Raw genomic sequence first — 15,197 nt, forward strand, 5'->3', positions numbered from 1 at the left:
CGAGGCATTGACATAGCACCTTTTTTTGGGCGTTTAAGCCCCAATGACCTCAAGTTTTGTTCAAGCGCTGCAGCCTCCCTGACACACCAATCCCACTCCTCTCTCATTGTGTTATTGTATTGTCGATTGAATTTGTTGTTCGGGTTATTTGAGTATTTAAAATCATCATCTAGTTCCCATCTCCTACCCATTGCTTCAAATATGTCTTGTGGGGTAAAACATGTAATAGAACCAATATCAGAAAATTGGGTATAGAATGACATTATAACTCGTTTTAATGTGAATGCTAGTTTTTCGTCAATTATGTTATATACTACTCTTTATGACACTAACTTGTATTGCACAACATTTAAATGCGCAATATAGTGTATCTGTTTTTTATGAAACACTATGCTTGATGTGACAACACAATGCTGCATAATTTGATCGCTTTTTATGACACTAACTTGTATTGCGCAACATTTAAATGCGGAATATATCAGCCATAGATGAAAAACTATGCTTGTCCGCTTTTTATGACACACTATGCTTGATGTGACAACACAATGCTGCATTATTTTACTGCTTTTTATGACACTAACTTATATTGCGCAACATTTAAATGCGCAATATATCAGCCATAGATGACAAACTATGCTTGTCCTTTTTTTATGACACACTATGCTTAATGTGACAACACAATGCTCCATTATTTGTTTGCTTTTTATGACACACTATGCTTGATTTGACCACATAATGCTCCATTATTTGACCGTTTTTTATGACACTAACTTATATTGCGCAACATTTAAATGCGCAATATAGTGTGTACGCTTTTTATGACACATTATGCTTGATGTGACAACACAATGCTGCATTATTTGACCGCTTTTTATGACACTAATTTGTATTGCGCAATACATCAGCCATAGATGACACACTATGCTTGTCCGCTTTTTATGACACACTATGCTTGATGTGATAACGCAATGTTGCATTATTTGACCACTTTTTATGACACTAACTTGTATTGCGCAACATTTAAATGCGCAATACATCAGCCATAGATGACACACTATGCTTGTCCGCTTTTCATGACACACTGTGCTTGATGTGACAACACAATGCTCCATTATTTGTTCGCTTTTTATGACACACTATGTTTGATGTGACAACACAATGATGCATTATTTGTCCGCTTTTTATGACACACTATGCTTGATTTGACAACACCATGCTGCATTATTTCAAAAATCTTATCCTATTGCGCAACATTTTCATGCGTAAAAGTATTGCGCAGTATTTTCATGCGCAGTAGGGTTCCGACATTTTTAAAATATTCACTTTTGCTCTCATATTTTGCCTATTTAATATGAATGTTGGATAAGGTAAAAACTCATCCATTTCATAAGTTTAAGTCTTTTAAGTTCTTGAAAAAACTCAAACTTCAAAGGAAAAATGTCTTCTTCTTCTTCAAACGTTAGGGTTTCTCCATTTTGTGATGGAGTTATACTTGATGACAATAATACCGTGGGTAATAGTACCAAACCAAAATCCCATGTTAAGTTTCCAACAACCTTAAACTACGAAATATTAGTCACTTACCTACATAAAAAAATGAAAACTGATCCCACAGAGTATGAATTATTTGTAACTGGCAGATATCCAAACACCGTTTCACAAGGCTTAGTGCTTTATGGTGTGTGATCAATGATGATGACTCTTCGAGGGAGTATTTGAGGACGCCTGAAGACTATAGGGATGTAGTCGCCATTTATGTTCTTGAAATGTATATAGAAAAAATACATGTAGAAGTCCTTGAAGTCCAGCCTACTCATGATAACACTTATGGGGACTTTAGTTTCTATACACACATTTTGAGTGGTCAAGTCCCGTTGGAAACTCTAAGCTAGAAATTTAATCAAACAAACACTGAAAATTGGTAAATATTAATTTTTAAATTATTATTTTTTGTAGTAGCAATTGTTTTTATTTTTATTTTTATTACTAAATATCCTTTTTTGGTATCTTTGTAGGGGTTACACACCTGATATGAATAATATTGGGCAAAACTCTCAGTTTGGTGGAGTTGAATATTATTCACAAAACTTGGCAGTGGTACCAAATGATGATTTTGGGAATCCACTCAGTTCGATGGAGATGATCTTTCTCCAAACCATGTCATGTAGATCAATATCGATAGGTTCATCACCTTGGTATTTAAAATATGTTACTTTTTGTGTTGGAAGAGGCCTTTCTTAGATGGTGATGAGTGTCCAAATTATTGCGAGACATCATCAAGGGATAGCGGACCGAATAATGTAGAACAAACCGATGATGATGATGATGATGGAGACGAAGAGGTCGATGTTCAATCTCGTGGGCAGCAAGCAAATTTAATAGCATTGATGCAAAGTCCAGTGCCGGAAAACCCAACTCCTGAAAGCCTTCCCGAAAGCCCAATGCAGTGGCATTCTGACAATATTCCATATCTAGAAAATCTTCAAGGTCGGGTTGATGCCTTTGTCTTCACAAGAGAAGATGATCAATGTCATCAAAAAATGTGGAAAGAACCGGTTGATCTTATAAAAGATGATTGCTACCTTGAAAAAGGGATGGTGTTCGGATAAAAAAAAGCATTGCAAAGGTCAGTAAGAATTTATTGTTATAAGGTTATGAGGGAGTATAGGGTTAATGATTCAACCAGAAAAATATGGAGACTAGTCTGTAGACGACAATATCAAGGCTGTCAATGTATGCTTCGGGGAATTGAAAAGCCCGATGGCCTGTGGGTTATCACAAAATTCCACAAACATCACATTTGTGACATGGGAGAGAATCGAGTAGATCATTTTAATTTAGATATAAATATGATTGCTCAAGTGCTACTTAAAGACGTTGCCGAAACCCCAAGGTAACCTATTCGACCTAATTCATTATAATTCTTACATCAATTAAATTGTCATTGCTAAGTGGTATTTGTTTAAACTTGTGCAGGATCCCCATCAAAGATTGCATTAGAAACGTTAAACAGGTATATTAAAAAAAAAAATAAGCAAGAGAAAGGGATTTCTTGGGCGTAGGTGTGCGTTTGAGATGATTTATGGAAATTGAGAGGGCTCTTTCAAGACGTTGTCGGGGTATATGGCAGCTCTACAAAAATTCAATGCAGGAACTCTTGTAGAGTAGAGGCTTCATTTCGTTACAATTTTCTACTATGTGTTTTGGGCATTCAAACCACCTACTGATGGTTTTTGTCACTGTCGGCCAGTCATATCCATAGATAGCACGCATGTATATGGTGCATACAACATCAAACTACTCATTGCAGTAGGAATGGATGCCAATGGGTCGATATTCCCTCTTGCTTTAGCAATTGCCGCTAACGAGAGTAACGACACATGGGGGATGTTTTTGACACATTTGAGGCGGCATATTACTAAGGATCGTATGGGCATATGCGTGATATATGATAGACATCAAGGCATAATGCACTCATGGCTACTTCAGAGGGGTGGCAGCCTCTCTTTGCTTACCATTACTATTGTTTAAGACACATCAAGGTAAATTTTCAAATGAATTTTGGAAACGGCACACTAAACAAATTGATGTGGGCGGCTGCGATGGAGTATCAACAAAAACAAATGGCTTGCTAGGAAGGAGATGATCAAGGAAGTGATTCCAGAAGCATATACTTGGTTGAAGAAAATCGAAGTTGAAAAATGGACATTACACGCTGATGAAGGCATGATATGACCGTACTTGACACACCTCATTTCAAGACTTACATCTAAGGCCAATATATGAAACTTCATCTAAGGCCAAGATATGAAACTTCAAGCTCTACAAGCGGCATGGATGATAAGGATGGTGTTGAAGGCCTTTGGAGGTCTATACAAGCCCCACAATGAGGCCTATGATATGTGGGAGGTGGCTTGGGTGAGGCTTGAAGATAAGGCTACAAGAAAGAAGGCCGACACTCAAAGTGGCTAGAAGCGCAAAAAGGACAGAAATGCAAAAGTGGCCAAACATGCAAATGGTCGCAATTGCAAGCTTTGAGGATGGGATGATGACTATTTATGCAAGGGAGAGACATTTCGGATTCCAAGCCAACATCCAACTAGCCAAACAAAGCCCTTGCCTCATTAATGACATTTTTGTAATAACTTAGTCTTCTTTAATCTAGGAGTATAAATACTAGACTTAGCCATTTTTTTCACTTAGATTTTGATGATGAATATTTGAGTTATGATAGGATTATCATAGTTTGTTTAGCTAGGGTTTAGTAGATTTAATGGTGGATTCCATTGTTGGTCTTTGAACCGTTTATTTCTAATGATTTCATGAAGATTGTTCGTTTGTGGATTTCATCCGAATATCTTGCCTTGAATTCATATTGCTTTGGTTCTTTTGGGTTGTTGAATTCAAATTAGAAGGGTTTAGGTTTCATATATCTAGATTTGTCTATAGGATTCCCCCCATTCGGGTCAAGTATTTATCTCTATTTCTCATCCCTTTTCTTCGTATCTTTAAATTCCGCATTTTTGGATTGATTTGGTTTCATCCCAAATAGATTTGTATGAAGGAAGGAGATGGGGGATGCTCACAACAAACAACTCGGAGTCATTCAATGGTTTGCTAAAATCTGCTCGGGGACTACCCGTTACTACAATAGTAAGAATGACTTTCATGCAAGTTGTGGACCGGTTTGTGACAAGAACCAAGCAAGCCAGAGCCATATTAGTAGAGGGTGGGAGATGGATGCCAAAACCTTTCAAAATGATGGAGCATCATAGGCAAAATAGTCAGCTGCACAAGATGACCGAGTATGGCATGATTGAACGTGTGTATGAAATCACATGTTATTACCATGGTAAGGGAGGAAACATGCATACCGTTTATGAGGGCACGAGAACGTGCAGTTGTGGTAAGTGGCAAACATACCACATATCGTGTTCTCATGCCGTCAAGTGTTTCTAGGCAATGGGAAATACGACAACAAGTTGTGTGGCATCGGAATACAGCGCCAAAAGTTATGCTAAAGCATATGAAGGCCGCTTCTACCCACTTGGTGATCAAGCTTATTGGCCAGACGAGCCATTTTCAATGGTTGTTAACAAAGAGTATATCCGTAAAATTCGGGTTAACGTGTGAACTCGAATTCCCAATCAAATAGATGTTCCAGATAGGACATACTCTCGAAGGTGCTCGACGTGTAAGCAGTTTAGCCATGATAAGCGTTTGTGTAGCCTACGAGGCCGTGGTGGTGCAACTACGTCTCGTAATACAAGAGCCTCCCGTACTTGATGTATTGTTTTAAATATTTTGTTATTATAAATAATGATGTATTATTTGGTTATTGCAATGAATTGTTTTGAACCTCTCGTATTGGATGAATTATTTTGAACCTCTCCAAAAAAAGTAATGCCTTGACTAAAAAATAAAACACTTGAAACAAAACCTTATAAAATAAAAGACTTAAACCTAAACATAACAAGATTCAAACAAACAAAACTTACTTCGGGGCACTTTACAACCCCTAAAAAGACGATCCAAATGGTTAGGTAAACTTGATGTAATGAGCCGACATTATTGTCCGCAAAAAAAAATATCAAGGTTATATAAAATATTAATATTTTGGAGTTCTGAGATATGACTAATCTTGCGTCAAAGTATGAAAAAAAAGGTGAATTTGAGAGCTTTAAAATTGTGTGAAAAAAACCTTAATAGGGCAGAACTGCAAAATTGCAGTTTGGTTTTATTGCGCACTAATTTTATGCGCGAAAGGTAGTTTGGTTTTTTTTTTTTCTAGTGGGGTATTTTGATAACTTTAGACCCTTTTTGAATTAAAAAAGTTGCGGACTCCAAGTAGGACTTAGCATGTGATGCACATTGTAAAACTTTTCTGTTAATTTCTCAATGTGTTATTATACTTCAAAAAATCAAGTTATGTAATTAAACACGTAATAGTATGACGTTCACTAAAGTCAATGTCACCTTTCCAGTTTAAAAGATGATTCATCAGATAAGACTTAGTTTTGACATAGACGGTAACATAATTCTTCTCCTTCCTTCCAAAATATCTACATCGTATTTTACTTGATAATTTTCCAACTCCGGAAAAAGTTATCAATAGTTTCAAGTCAACATCCATTTTTGTAAAGAAAAAAATCTTGTAATTTTGAAAGTGCGTGTAGGGACCCTCATTAGGAAATCCACAAGATAAACATTTAAGAGTTTGAGTGTAACTAGGTAACAATTTGAAATTGACTGCAGTAGTTGCAAATCAAATTTGTTTTAATAATTAATAGTACAGAAAGTTAGTCGACAATTTTGGTACTACTATACACTTACTATAGCTGTCGAGTACAGCACAGCATAGTCCAATTAGATGCAAGTTGTAGTGCCAACTAATTGTCTAAAGTACCAAATATAGTGGCCTTTAAATTCCACTACACAAAAATTTTACCACGTGTTGAATATTTTGCATTGAATTGTATATTTCGTAAATTACCAGTCAAGGGAAGACTCCATGATAATGGGGTTGGAATTGGACAGTGCATGCGTGTTTTTTTTCTTTTTTTTTCTTTTTTCCACTCGGTGTTCTGTACCGTATTGGAACCCGACTATATTCAGATTCGCGCCACGTAAGGCCCCATTCATGGAGAATCTCTCCCTACCAAGGATTTTTCCATATCCAAAACTCAAACCCGAGACATCTGGTTAAGGAAGGACCGGCCCCATTAGTGCATGCGTGCTTTGTATGACTTTTCTAAGCCTTTTTCGTTTAACTACATAGTAGTACTATATAGAATATTTTTTTTTCTTTCATGAATAGGATTTGAATTCATGACTTTTGGGGTCGGGTTGTAAATTAGAAATGAAAGGACGTTATCCCACCTCGGAGAAAGGAGAAGAACTTATTTGATTTAAATAAAAAAAAGCACTTCTACACTAGCTTAAAAGTTGAGAAGAAGGTAAGTCTTCGCGCTATCGCGGCTGCCGTCGCTCGCTTGACTTGTCAAGGACAACAATCCTTTTTTTCAACTTAAAACAATATCGTGTAATCTATATCGTTTTTGGCGTGAAGTATACTGAAATTTGAAGTACCACTATTTCATTACTTTATTGAGCTTAAATTTCTTAAGAACACACAGTAATTGGCTTCATTCTGTTTTTATTTTCTAGTTTCGAGCACGAGGGTTAACATACATGTGCTTTTAATTTTATTCCGTTGGAAAGACGATTTAATAGATTAAAAACTACCAAAGTCAGTATAATCATTGATGCTAGATGTAGCTTCTAAGTTCCGTACATGACCTAAATATTACATGTAGTACTTAGAGACAATTGTAGGGAAAGTATTCCCCAACTTATCGAGTTCTAGTGTTGGTAAATCAAAAGGTGGTGGTGATAATAGTTGATAGATATATTAAATTTCTTAATTTTTGAATTCCTTCCTTAACCAGGTTGTTCGATACTAGTTTTTTCTCTCTAAAGCTATGCTTGATTTCTTGGACTCTAGGGGACATTTCAAAGACCAGTAATCATGTAAAATAGTACTATTAAAGTAAATTGGAAATTCGGTGTTAATTAAGTTAATTATAATCTCAATTGATCATGTGTTTTAATGTGAATTGTAAATTAAAGTAAGTTGTGAGCTACAATTTCTAGAGGTAGTGGTATGACATAGACCCTAGCATATGATGAAATCTATGGTTCTCAGAGCCACATAGTAGACTAATAACCAAATATTTTGATTAGTTGATAAGATTAGTATTACTTAGGATTTTTGAGTAAAATTTAAATTTCTGCGAAAAGTTTCATTAACGTAGAATTTTTGTATGTGACGGGTAAATATGAAACTTTGGCTAATTTATCTGGCTTATATGATTTGTTGACCATAATAGGTGGTAAAAACTACCAACCTAGAGTAAGATATGAAAGTGGGAATCTCCGGTTGAGCAGTAAAATAAGTAGAAATCAAAAAACTTCTAACGGCAAAAGTACTTTGCTGGATGAATACTAACATTGAGAGACGAAAGCTAGGGGAACGAACAAACTTATCACATTAGCTAAAACTTATTTGTTTTTATCATTCTTATTGCAAGATCGATGAACTTCACAAAGGCCAAGAGTATAATTTGCATAAAGTATTTGATCTTAGTTATAAGAATAATATATAACAACATCATTAGGAGTTCTTGTAGCTTTTTCTCAAAAAGACATGAAGGGAATTCATCTTATTCACAATGCATGTCTCAATTGTATTATATGATGTTAACTTTAGGTATGGATCCTAATAAAACTCTTTTTCAGTCTCTAGTTTAAATCACCTTCATTTCTTTTTTTTTTTTTTTTGCTGAAACAAAGAATTTATAACTGAAATAAAAAGAGTAGTCGCAAAATATACAGACATGAGATAGCTCTAAATGAGGTTATCTCTAAATTGCGAGGTTGAGATACATCTGAACGATACTGTCTCTAATAAGTCTTTATTTAACAACAATATAACAGAATCAGGGGGAGAGCCCCAAAAATATGATTCTCCCATCATTCGGTCTTCACAGTTGGATCAAATCTCAGCCATCTTGTGTGCCGCTGCATTCGGCTCTCTGTTAATGTGTTGTATCCGAGGAATCTCCATTGTTTGCAATAGGAACCTACAATCAGATAGTAGATTTGTGTGAGTTGATGTTGTTCCTTGTGTGAGATGTGATGTCAATACTTGGTTATCTGTTTCCACAATCAGTGGGAACAATTTTTTTGTGAAAGCTAGTTCGAGCCCTCTAAGTAGGGCCTGAATTTCTGCGTGTAGAGCTTATTGGGCAATGATTTTGGTAGCGAAACCTTCCTTCCATTTCCCTGTATCGTCTCGGATGACACCTCCAGCTCCTCCTTACGAAGTAGTAGCATTGTATGCACCATCAACATTCAGTTTATAGGAGCCATATGGTGGCTTGTCCCATTTAATATGCAGGATTGTTTTGTTAGGGGATGAGGGGTTATTTATGGCTAGATGGAAGAATTCAAGGGCATGGGTGCATATGTGTTTTACATCCGTGGAGGATTGCAAGTTATTGAAAAGGTTCTGATTCCTATTAATCCATATATTCCAGATAGTGTAAGATATGAGGATGGAAATAGGAATTTGTGAGTTGTTAGGGAGAGGAATAAGGTCCTTTGACTGGCTCATAGAACAGAGCCAGTTATGGAAGTCTTTATCGGAAGGTTGGGTAAATCCAAGTTCAGTCCAAACAATAGAAGCTTTGGGACAGCGAAGGAAGATATGTGTAATGCTATCTGGGGTATTACAGTGTTTTCAGAGGTTGGAGGGGATGGTGTCCCATTGATCGAGTAGGGATGTTGTTGGGAGTCTTTTGTGGTGTAGTAGCCAAAAGAAGTATTTAAGTTTGTTTGCAGCTTTTAGTTTCATATCCAGTTGAAGGTCAAAGATGGTGGGATGGTGTTTGTGGCAATCATTGATTGGTATAGTATATAAGCATGCTTTGCTGTACACATTTTATCTTCGGAGTTTTCCCAATAGAAATAATCTTTGGCATCTAGGGAGAAAAGAATGTAAGCATTAAGGATATGGGAGGAGATTTCTTTGGGGGTCTCAAAGGAGATGTTGTCAAGATTCCAGGTATTATTGTGCATGATAGAATTAAGGGTCATGTTGTATTAATGTCTAAGGAGAAGGCCCTGGATGAGTTGTCTAAGGGATTGGTTTGAGTTCATCCATTTATCATTCTAGAGATTTATAAGGTTGCCTTGACCAATTGACCAGCGACAACCTTTGTCGAAGATGGGTCTAGCTTTAGAGATGCTTTTCCAGATATATGAGTCAGTGTTTTTGGTGTTAGAAGTGTGGTTCCTATTGGTTACTTTATATTTTTTTAGGAGAATTTGAGTCCACAAAGGGAGAGGATTTTTATGCATTCTCCAAATGAGGGTGGAAAGGACAGACATGTTTTTCCCATTGGCAGTTTTGAGACCCAAGCCTCTTTGTTTCTTAGGTTCAGTAACAAGACGTAACACTCCGTATCTTGGAACTAAGTTTAAACTCATATCATTAGAGTTTTAGTGGAAAAACTGAATGTTTGAACGTTTTGCGAAAATAATTGATAGGCCTACTTCGGGCAGCGATAACTCCTTGATTAGTTGAGAATTTGGGAAAGTACCCTTAATGAAAGTTGTAGTATGTAGAAATAACGATATAAGGACCAGGCCAATCAGAGATCGGAGCAAGGAGATATGATCGTCTCAATATGGCTAATAGTAAGACACTTAAAATTCTATGGAATCGGCTAAATTTTCGATACGTCTTCCTTCCAGTCAAATTTAGTGAAAATCCGTTGGGAATTTGAGGAAACTTAAAACATGAAAGTTGTAGCCCTTTGAAATATATTTCCAACGGTATATTGTGGAGCCCCAACAGAGCTCTGTACAAGAAGTTATGTCCATTTTACCGAACACTGTGCAGAACCGACACCCGTCGCTTCTTGGGACGATCGCGAAACTCTGAGTTTTTAGCTGCAGACTGTTGCGCGATGCAACCGCATCGCGGAACCATCGCGAACCAGGTCGATTTCGGGTTAATAGTTGGGATTTCGCATTTTAAGTTACATTTAACCTTGGGGTTTATTTTCCTAACACCCCTAGTCACGAAAAATCACCGTAAAGTCAGAGGGAACAAGTCCCAAGCCTCAAGAACCCTCCAAGGTAAGTTTTATCATGATTCTAGGTTGAATTCAAGTCCCTAATCTCTTTCTAACTTGAGTAAACCCTTCTAATCAATAGAGTTGTGAGTGGAACATTATTGTTGGGCGTGAAAACCCTAGAACTTGAATTCAAGAGGATTGAACGTCAAAAAGGTAATGTTTCTACACTCTAATCATTCATAATAGTGAATTGATGAGTTCTTGGGAGAATAGTAAATGAGTTTAGTAAAGAGAATTACACGAACTATAGTAGGGTTTTGAATTGTTGACTTGAGATTGTTATAACGACATGGGTGATGGAGAATGATGTTAATTACATCTAATTGAGATTGTAGAATCACCTAGAAGTAATAGAATAGGAATTGGGTGAAGAAACACCATTAATAGAGATTGTGGAGCTTTATGCCCACTAAGCGTTTGATAAAATGCTTACATGACCAAAGCATGAATATTATTGCTAATATAGAATCCCTTTGACTTGTATTGATATAGATCAAAGTTGAAAGGGGTGATGAACATTGTATTACGCTCAAAGGCTGGAATTAAGGTATGTGAGATTAACTATCTACGTTAGGGAATGTTCATGATTCTCCCTACGCCTCATTCTTCATACTTGTTAGTAATTTGACTCAGAATATAGTTTAGCCCAGTTTTATGATATGTTGTAGAACTGTTATCTTCTAGGTTTGCAGTTACAGAATTCGTTCATGGTTATCAATTTGAATATCATGAACTCAACACGTAATCTTTATAGACTTATGTATTGTTACCACATGAGTCTCAGTCTAGAAATTCAGTATGCTCAGAAACAGTCAGTGTTTTCAATTCAGTCCAGCATGTCTATTTCAGTCCAGAATTGTTCATTGTTGTTATGGTCTCAGTCCTTATTAATTAACCATAATTATACATATGTGATTTTGCCCGAGGGCACAACACAGTCTTGTGTATACGTATACATGGCCGAGGCCATTGACTGACGCACTACTAGGCCGAGGCCATAGCGTGCATTTATTATTGGGCCGAGGCCCCACATATACAAACACAGATAATACAGATGATTCAGATACAGAGCAGGGAGTATTCATAGCTCTACTTCCTTGCTATTACAGTTACAGTTATCAGTTTCAGTTTCAGTTTCAATATTTTATTGCTTCAGTTGCTTTACATACCAGTACAATTCAAATGTGCTGATGCCCCTTTTTATTGCTTAGGGGCCTGCATCTCGCGATGCAGGCAACGATACACAGGTTGACGACTCAGCTATTTAGGAGCACGTATCAGCTACTGGTGAGCCCCAAATTCCTTCGGGGCATTGTCAGCTATCCAGTCATTTCAGTTTATAGACAACTTTATTATTCAGTGCTCTTAGAGGCTTCATAGACACAGTTCAGACAGTCAAATATTTATTATGTTAGCCTTGATGGCAGTTGTTCAGTCGTTTTGGTTTAGCCATGTTGGCTACTTTTAGATATATTTCAGATTGTCTATGTATTTCCGCATTATGATTTCAGTTAGACCTTTAGTATATCAGCATGTGTTTAGTTGTTTCCACATTCAGTTATGTTTTGATATCACATGTTGATTCAGTCAGCCAGTTGGTTCGCTCGGTCACATGCAGTCAGGCACCGGGTGTCGTGTTACGTCCAGGCCCAGGTTCGGGGCGTGACACAAGATCCCAATTAATAAGGTGGATTTTCTTCCTCTTGGCAGTGGTTCCCCATATGAAGTTTCTTTGAATCCTGTCTATATGCTTCCGAGTAGAGGCTGGGAGGAGATTAATTTGCATGGAGTGAACAAGGATAGCATTTAGGATTGATTGCGCAAGTGTGCACCTTCCATCCATATTAAGCATTCTTGCTTTCTAGCCTTTTAGTCTTGTATTCATTCTATCTAGAATGTACTAGTAATTAGAGGCTTTGGGATGGAGATTTGTTATGGGGAAACCAAGGAATTTCCCAAAATTTGAAGAGCTTTTTATATTAAGCTAGAGGATAGTTGGTTAGCAGTGTCAGCATGTACATTTGAGGAGAAAGTTATTTTGGATTTGTGGAAGTTTATCTTTTGTCCGGAATGAGTGGCTAGGAAGTTAAAGGTGTTGATAATTGTGGTTGCATTTTTATGGTTGGCTTCTGCAAATAGGACTAAGTCATCGGCAAATAGTAAGTGGGTTAGGGTGGGACCATTTTGACTAATTTTGATAGGGTTCCAATTTGCAATGTCCTCCTCATGGGCAATTCTTCTAGTCAAAGCTTGCATGCAAATAATAAAAAGATACGAGGATAAAGGATCTCCTTGTCTAATGCCTCTTGTTGGTTCAACATATTCGCTAGGCTTACCATTGATTAGAATGGCAGTCGTGGGAGTTATGATACAACTCATAATGAGCTTGATCATAGTGTGGGGAAAGTTAATCTTGTGGAGAGATGCGTAAATAAAGGACCATTCTAATTAGTCGAAGGCTTTCTCTAGGTCGATTTTGATCATCATTTTCGCTTTAGTATGGGATTTTTTTTTAAAAAGAGTGGATTTCTTCTTGAACAATAATGGCATTGTCTGCAGCGCGCCTCCCTAGGATAAAGCTGTTTTGGAAGGGGTTGATAAGGTCATTTAGGAGAGGTCGTATACGGTTGACAATGATTTTGGTGACTGTTTTATACACAGTGTTACAAAGGCTTATAGGTCTATACCGGGTTATCATAGAGGGGTTTTTTATTTTAGGAATAAGTATAACATGAGTTTTATTAATTTCAGGGGGAATTGTTAGAGTGTGAAAGCATTTCATACAAGTATCCTTAATAGCTAGTGGAGTGTCATCCCAGATGAAGTGTTGAAAGAATATGGGGTATAGACCGTCAGGGCCTGGAGATTTAAGAGATTTAAAGGATTTTTGAATTTCTATTGGGCTTAGGGGGGGGGGGGGGGGGGGGATAATTGGGCCTGATGTTTAGCAGTCAAGGAGTTTTGACTCTTAAAAATATGGTTGGTGTTATTATAGCAGCTAGAAAGCGCTGTGGAATAAGTATCTCTGAAGTGATTTAAGATAATATCATTGATTTCTCTAAGGTCATGGTTCTAGTTTCCTACAGTATCCATAAGGTCAATAATTCTATTTTTTCGATGTCTTTGAATAGTAGAGATGTGGAAGAATTTGGTGTTGGCATCCCCGTCGTTTAACCATTGAATCCGAGATTTTAGTTTTCAAAATTCCTCCTCACTTTTTAGGACATTATTGTAATCAGTGATGAGATTTTCCTCCAGGTTGTTACGGTAGTTGTTTTTTAAGGTGGGGTCCATTTTTTTGTAGGCCCGCTATTCTTGATAGAAGGATTTTTTTTTTCTTGTAACAGATATTTCCAAAGGTGCCTTTGTTCCAGGCTAGGACATGCTTTGTGAAATTATCTAAAACAGTACCATAGTCAGCAGAGTTGGCCAGTTGTGGCCCACAATATGTTTGAATTCGGGGTGTTTTCGCCACATTGTTTCAATGCGGGAGAAATTATGGGGCTTTCCTATTGGTCTGTCAGTGTTTAAAATTATAGGGTAGTGGTCGGAGTGAGTACGAGGTAGGTGGGAGACAATCGTGTCAGGGAATAATCCCACCCAGTTCGAATTTTCCATAAATCTGTCCAACATTTCTAGGATAAGATTTCTTTTGTTTTTTCTTTTATTGGTCCAGGTATATTTACTTCCCAAAAAACCTAGGTCAATCATATCAATAGTGTTTAGGCATTCTAGGAAAGCAGCAACTCTAGAATTATTAATAGGGTTTCCCCCATATTTTTCCTTGGCAGAGGTGACTTCATTGAATAGTCCACACATAAGCCAGGGCTTTTTGCAGTGGTTGCCAACCGCTTTTAGGTTGTACCAAAGGATTTTCCTATTATTAAAGGCAGTGCTAGCATAGATCAAAGACAGAATCCAAGGTGGTGTAGAGGGGTTTACCTGCACGTTTACATGGATTTCCTGGCTAGTTATTGCAACAGGGTCAATGGTGACGTCATTGTTTTTCCACATTAAGGCAACTCATCCTAAGTATCCATTAGCACTGATCTCAAACATATCTATAAACTTGATGAAATCTATTAATGAATCATGTTTTTTTCATCCTTGTTTCGATTAGGGAAATCATTGTTGGATTGTTCCATTCCACAATAGCCTTAAAGTTTCTTTTAAAATATGGGTTATAACAACCCCTACAGTTCCATAATGGAATCTTCATTTCAGGTTCTACCTCGGCAATTGAACTTCTCCCTTGGGCTAGAGACATTTGCAGGTGGGACAGTAATGGGTGGTACACCCCTAATCGGGATGTCCTGTTCTGTCAGTGTTATGATTAAGAGGAGAGCATATTTTTGTAGTAGAGTAAACGATAAGTTCTGATGTTGAAGGCTACTCTCAATGCCTCTCTTGGGATGGCTACTATAAACTTTTTTGCTTCGTTTTCGTGAAGCAACATCGATAGAGAGTTCCCCAGGGTCAGTTTCTGTGGAATTA

Source organism: Lycium barbarum, chromosome 8 (assembly GCF_019175385.1).
Source record: "Lycium barbarum isolate Lr01 chromosome 8, ASM1917538v2, whole genome shotgun sequence".
Lineage (NCBI taxonomy): Eukaryota > Viridiplantae > Streptophyta > Magnoliopsida > Solanales > Solanaceae > Lycium > Lycium barbarum.